Below are 6,957 nucleotides of genomic sequence, written 5' to 3'. Positions count from 1 at the left end.
TGGTTGAGTTTGTGACAATTTTTAGTTTGTTTTCTATTTTAGTTTTAGAATTTAAGTCTATATTTTATCCTTCGCAAGTCTGAGAATCGAACCACTTTTACCACTATCTACAAATCACATCAATTTTTGGCGACGCCGACGCGGATTTGCTTTTAGGGTTTTAGACTTATTTTTATTTTATTTTTTAGGTTTTTATTATTTTTGTTCTTTTTTACGTTTTTGGGTATTTATCTTTTGTCTACAGATTTTGGATCATAAAGAGAATTGAGCCAAGGAGTTCGGTGATTTCGTAAAGATTGGATCTTAAAGCATAAAGACTTGGAGCGAAAGATTAAAGCGAAAAGAACGGAAAAGAAGACAATTTCTTTTTAGTTATTTTTCTTTATTATTAAAAAAAAAAAAAGAGAACTGTATTAGGGTTTGTTATTTTTGTAATTTTTTCTTTTCTTTTTGGACACTTGAACATTAAACTTTGGACATTATTATTTTTAAACTCTAAGGAAGGGTTAGTTTAAATACAAACTGTGTGCATGGAAGGACGGTGATTACGATATCACCTCGGCCCCTCGGGTTCGTACATGACATGGGAGTCGTGCCCCGAGTCGACTTCAGCGGTTCTTCGCCCGTCTGGTACGGGAGGTAAGTTTTTCGAAACACCGGAGAATCCCCTGTCAGCGGGTTTACTGTATTCCTTCGTTTACATATATGTTGAGGACTTGAAAACGGCTACTTTAATTTCCTAGTAAAGGGCAAGAACTGGCCATACAAGATAAGGGTTCGGATTTCATCACCGTTCTCTTCTTGCCCGCCTTAGGAAAACGAAACCAAACGCGAACCTAAGACTGAAATTTTGACTAGAACGAGACCTATAGGGTAACGAGCTTAATAGGAAAGTCGTTCGAAAAATATTGGTTACTCTTTTGAGCATACTTCGAAGTTCTTGAAGGTTTCTGTGAGTTGAATGCGTGACTGCGCCGCCTTGTAACCGGTGAGGCCTTGGGTATCAAAGCTCCATTGAGCTTCCCTCGCCTCGATTCAACTTACTTTGACTCGGATTGATTCCAGAGGGGTTTGCTCAGATTGTAACGAGTTCCTTTTCGAAAGAATAGAAGCTGGTCTAGAAACAATCTAAGTGGAGCCATCATGCTTTTTGTTTGTTAGAAATCAATAGGTTTGATTTGGTTGAGTCAGCCTTGTTTTGTGATTGCATAGAATTCCCCACCTTATTCTTTTGCATGCCTGAACGTAAAAGAGACGTCCTGGGTAGATTTGTTAAAGAGAAACCTAATAGTTCTAAGCGTCTCGATTACCTCAATTTAGAAAGCCCGATTCTTGAAGATTCCGTTTTTGAACGTCCGTTTGAGGAGAAAATCCCTGATATTCCAATAGTGCTAGAAATGGAAACTTTGAAAGCTTTGTTGAACCCTACTAGGACTACTCGTCCCTCGTGTATCAGGTTATCTGAAACTGAAGCAAATTATGAACTTAAGCCTGGAACCTTACAGTTGCTCCCAATATTTTTAGGGAAAGAAAATGAAAACCCCTATTTCCATGTTAGGGACTTTGAGGAAATTTGTAGTACCCTAAAAATTAGAAACCTTGATGATGATGCTTTGAAACTCAGGTTATTACCCTTTTCCTTGAAAGATAAAGCCAAATCGTGTCTATATAGTTTGGCTTCCGGATCAATTGAAACGTATGAACAACTTACATCTGCCTTTTTGAACAAGTTTTTCCCTAGGCACAAAACATCGTCTATTAGGACGCAAATTTCCACATTTTCTCAACAGGAGGGAGAATCCTTGTATAGGTATTTGGAAAGGTTCAATGATCTATTAGCCCAATGTCCTCATCATGGTTTAGAAAAGGTTAGGTTAGTTCAGATCCTTTATGAGGGTTTAAATTATCCCACTACAACCACAGTAGAATCTATGTGTACATGTGGGTTTTAAAACCAAACAGTTGATGATGCGATGACATATTTGCATGAAATCTCCGAAAAGACCCAACAATGGGAAAGTAATAGGGGACCCCAGAAAACAATTCTTCTAGGCAGAGGAAACATTAATAGGGTAGAAGGAAACTTTGAATCAGATGCCAAAATTGCTGCTATAGCAAAAAGGTTAGAAGCTTTAGAAGTGGGTCACACTAGTGGTAGATTAGAGACTTTTTGGGAAGGCCAGAATAATGAAGAGCAAGCCAATGCTCTCTATAATAACACTAGATTCGATAACTGTCAGAAGTTTGACCCATATTCAGAAACCTATAATCCTGGTTGGAGAAACCATCCGAATCTTTCGTGGTCTAAAGGCCAGAGTCAAGGTCAATTTAGTAATTCTAATGCTCCCCCAGGTTTTGGTTCAGATAAGAACTCTTCAGGTCAGTTTCAGAACTCTTCAGAGAATAAAATAACGAGCTTAGAGGAATCTCTTAGTATATTAAGAAAGAGCCAGGATATGTTAGCACAGAGCCAGGACATGTTATTAAAGAGCCAAGTAAGTTTTCAACAGGAAACCAAGCAGAACTTTCAAACTAATGCTCAAACTCTTGCTAAGTTAGAAATTCAAGTCGGCCAAATAGCTAAGACCTTAAGTGAGAGAGATAACGGAAGGTTCCCTAGTCATACTAATCACAATCCTAGAGGAGTTCATGAAGTAGGCGCAAAACCATCGAATCAATTGAATGTTGTTAGAACCCTTAGGAGTGGTAGAGTAGTATACAATCAGGTAACCATGCCCGATAGTGAGCATACTATAGTTCACCCCTCAGGACCAACCATAGATGAGGAGACTGATAAAGTTTCCGATGATGTCAATTCGGTTCCTGAGAGGCCCTATTTTATGCCTAGAGCCCCATTTCCACAGCTATTAGTACCAACAAAGAGTGAATTCAACTTTAATGACATAATGGAGGTTTTTAGGGAAGTTACCATAAACCTTCCGTTACTAGAAGCAATTAGGAAACTTCCAGCTTATGCCAAGTTTCTTAAGGATATGTGTACGCGAAAGCGAAAGCTTAGTGCCCCTAAAAAAGCCTTTTTAGCTAGTCATGTAAGTTTGATCATTCAGAACCCCACAACTGCTAAATATAAAGACCCAGGTGCGCCTACCATTGCTTGTACAATAGGAAAACACAGGGTACACAAAGCTTTACTTGACTTAGGAGCCAGTGTGAACTTACTCCCATACCATGTGTACTTAAAGCTAGGGATCGGTGAATTGAAACCTACCAAGATAACATTGCAGTTAGCTGATAGGTCTGTCAAGATTCCTCGTGGTGTGATAGAAGATGTTCTTATTGAGGTCGACAAGTTTATTTATCCTGTGGATTTCGTGGTCTTAGATACCCAACCTGTCCCTGACCCAGAGAACCAGATACCTGTGATTTTAGGTCGCCCATTTTTAGCTACGTCTAATGCGATCATAAACTGTCGAAATGGTATTATGAATCTATATTTTGGTAATATGACTATTGAGTTAAATATTTTTAATGTCAATAAGCTACATTCTGAGCTAGATGACACGTGCATTGAAGAGGTGAATATGGTAGGAACCTTAGTTCAGGAGTCATTAGCAAATATCGCATCAGAAGATCCATTAGAGAGTTGTTTAGCCCACTTTAGCATGGATTTCGACGAAGATAGCAACATTGAACAAGTGAATGTTATGTTGGATTCTATTCCTATGTTAGATACTGATAAATGGAAATCTAGGTTCGAACCATTACTAGATTTTGAGTCTACCTTAATCCCTTGTGTAGAAGAGCCTCCTAAGTTGGACCCTAAATCTGCATTCTTAGGGCCATCTAAGACTTTGCCTCTGATTATAGCATCCGATCAGGACAGCAGGCCAGAAATCGTGCTTCAAGACAATAAAGAAACTCTAGGGTTGACCATACAGGATATGAAACATATAAGTCCTACATCTAGTATACCTCAAAATAATTTCGAGGATGAACCACCCCATTATAATTCAGAGAAAGCAATTGACCTTTTTCAAGAACCTGATGGTCTAGAAATTAGGAATATTATGACTAGTCTATTTAGAGACATCCAAAATTCTAAATTTGGGGGTAGTGATCGTCAATTATCCCCAGTAGAAGTCCCTAACTTGGGAATCGAGCCTACTGCATAGGTATCACTTGAGTCTATTCAGACTCCTCAACCCGATCCTCCTGATACTGTCCAGGAGGAAATCCAGCTATTAAAGTCCAGTTGTTCGAATGAATCTGTTTTTCAAGACACTCATATGAAGCCCAAATGGGCGCCCCAAATAAATCCAGTTGTCTTGCAAGAAACTTTCAATGAGGTTGTGCTCCTTATGTTATTTTTTATGATCCTGTGCAGTTGTTTCATATTCGTGGCAGTTTTATTTGGTTTTGATGACCCACAGTTATTTCGACTACTGATATATGATTTGAAAGGTAACTAGCCATTCTATGAAACTTGATTTCTGGCTAAAGACTTTAAACTTAGCACTTCTTGGGAGGTAACCCAATCTCATGCAACACGGTAATATCTTTCCTTAACTCTTTTGCTTCAATGGTAACAGTTTCTCATTGTTCATGCTTTTAATTTCATCTTTAGAACATTGAGGACAATGTTAGATTTAAGTTTGGGGGTATGAGAGAAACTTTTTAGTTGCATTAATAAACTCCAGAGCATAGAAATTTATGTTTATTAAGGATCACACTAACTAATATAAGTGGATGGAAGCATTTTGGTTGTAGGAGTTGAGAAACCAATCTGATTAGATGGCAACATCTAAAAAGTCTATTCATAAAAGCACATAGCTTAGTTGTTAGGAATAACATGATAGTTTCACCATATCTCGTTGAGTCCTTTTCACTTCTTTTTGATGTTGTTTTGTTTTAAAACTATGTTTCTCTAAGTGATTAGGTGGGGCTCACGATTCAAGTTGTTACCAATGCTAGGGTGAATTAGAGTGATTGAGATACCATGAAAAAAAAATTGAGACCAGACCATTTGACCAAAAGGAATAAATTCAATAAAGTCGACCACTGGTACCCTTGTATATGCCAGCTGTGTTGACCTAGAGTTAGGATTATCAATCACTGGTTCCCTTGTATATGCCAGTTGTGTTGATATTAGTCAGACTAGTATCTCAGTCCATTAGGATAGGTTCATTTTTGGCGGAGGCCTTCAGACAGATATGGGAAACACCGTTCACTTAGTAAACATCAAAAACATCTACGTTTTTCTATATACATCTCTTAATCTATCCATGTGATTGGTTTGACTCCGAATATTGATGTCCATAGTGCAACTATCTGAGTAGAGATCTGTCACTTTATATGAATTTTAGTATGCTTGAGTGAAAACTCGTGTACAACAATTGGAATTTCGCATCAGGGTATTTCTTCCTGTAGTCAATAAGTATGCCAACCAAGGAGATTCTTTAGTGCTTTCCAAGGTTCTGCGTAGATAGCTAGGGTCTGGAGTATAAAGGTTTTGTGGGTATACCTCTAGTAAGCCCTCCCGAGACTATAACTCGGCCACTAGGGCCACCTAGGGTTTAAAGGCTTGTTGCATACGCTAAATGCAATCGACGATGCCTGCGTCAGTGAGTTAGGATTTTATTTTCTATTTTAGATTTGCTCGAGGACTAGCAAATAATAAGTTTGGGGGTATTTGATAGACACATTTTTGTGTCTAATTTATCTCGATTCTATATATTGATAGTGCTCATTTTTGTACTTATTATGGTGTTTTATGTGTGTGTAGGTATTTTTGGCCAATAAACATTTTTGGAAAAATATGCTCGAAAAGTTGCGCGGGGCACCCCGGGGGACACTTGCTATTCGGACCCCTCAAATGGATAAGGGGTAACCAATTACTAAGGGGCATCCATTTCCAGGCAGCTGCTAAAGGGAGACCAACACAGGATAGGGGGAGGTCATCCTCATCATTTGAAATCTGGTTTTGGCGGGAAACAAAACCAGCGAGCCTGCAATTTAAGAAATCAAAATTTTGAGAAGTTTTAGGGAGATTCAACCTCGGATTTTTGTTGGGATGGACGTGATATAACTAAACAGGCCTGGTATGGGTGATTTGATCGATCAAATTGGGCTGAATAATCCGGAAGAAGAAAACAGAGGTTGACTTGTAAAAGGAAACTGTATGGAATTATTTTAGGAATTTCAGGGAGACTAAAGGCGTGATATTGTTTCCTAAGGTGAGATTTTATCTAAAGAAGAGTTTCGGCTGATTTGGAAGTCTTAGAAACGCGTAAGGAAGTTGGCAGAGAAGATTATTGCCGTGGCGTGCACGAAAAGAAAGAGAGAGAATTAATCGCTATTTTTAGGTTTCTGAGCAGTATAAAAGGTGTGTTCGAGTTCCAGGGAAGGTTACGAAGTTATTGGAGCAGTCGCAGAGGAGTTTGTAGCACTACAGAGCTGAATTGATCAAGTTGCAGGAAAACCCGTGTTTTTGCTGCTGCTGCTGAAGAACAAACGTTGCAAATAAGAAAATCGTCTCAAATTTGTAACGCTGCTACAGTGACTTCTTTGTAACATCAGTCCTTTGTTTTGCAACGCTGTTACACCGTTGCAAATAATCAGTGTTATAGTTTTTCATCTTTTAATCAACTTTTGAACCATAAACAAATATTTTGAGCAAGTGATTAATATGAGGAGCTAAACCCCATTGTTGAGGCGATATAGGAAGCTATTTTTCCAACTAGAAGTGGTATATTCTATTTTATTTATTTATTTGCAATTATTTTATGATTATTTGCCTTGGTTGAAATTGTTTGAATGATCCTTGTTAAGCAATTGTTATTTCTTTTGATAGATCATACTTGGACCTAGGTTTTTGATGTTCGATGCTTCGGATTTACACTTTTTATTTTGAGAATCTACTTGTTGCAATAGTTAGAATCAAATTGAACGAGAAAATTGCATAAATATAAATAATGGGATTAAATCACTTTGAACTTG

At 38.1% G+C, this 6,957-nt stretch overlaps 1 pseudogene; it reads right to left on the bottom strand.

Moving 5' to 3' along the window:
- Window positions 1–1,761: 1,761 nt before the first annotated feature.
- Window positions 1,762–1,861, bottom strand: LOC113307072 (annotated as a pseudogene).
- Window positions 1,862–6,957: the final 5,096 nt, after the last annotated feature.

This window comes from Papaver somniferum, chromosome 8 (genome assembly GCF_003573695.1).
Source record: "Papaver somniferum cultivar HN1 chromosome 8, ASM357369v1, whole genome shotgun sequence".
NCBI lineage: Eukaryota > Viridiplantae > Streptophyta > Magnoliopsida > Ranunculales > Papaveraceae > Papaver > Papaver somniferum.
The sequence above is the reverse complement of the archived record's forward strand: the minus strand, read 5'-3'. Positions and strand labels throughout refer to the sequence as shown.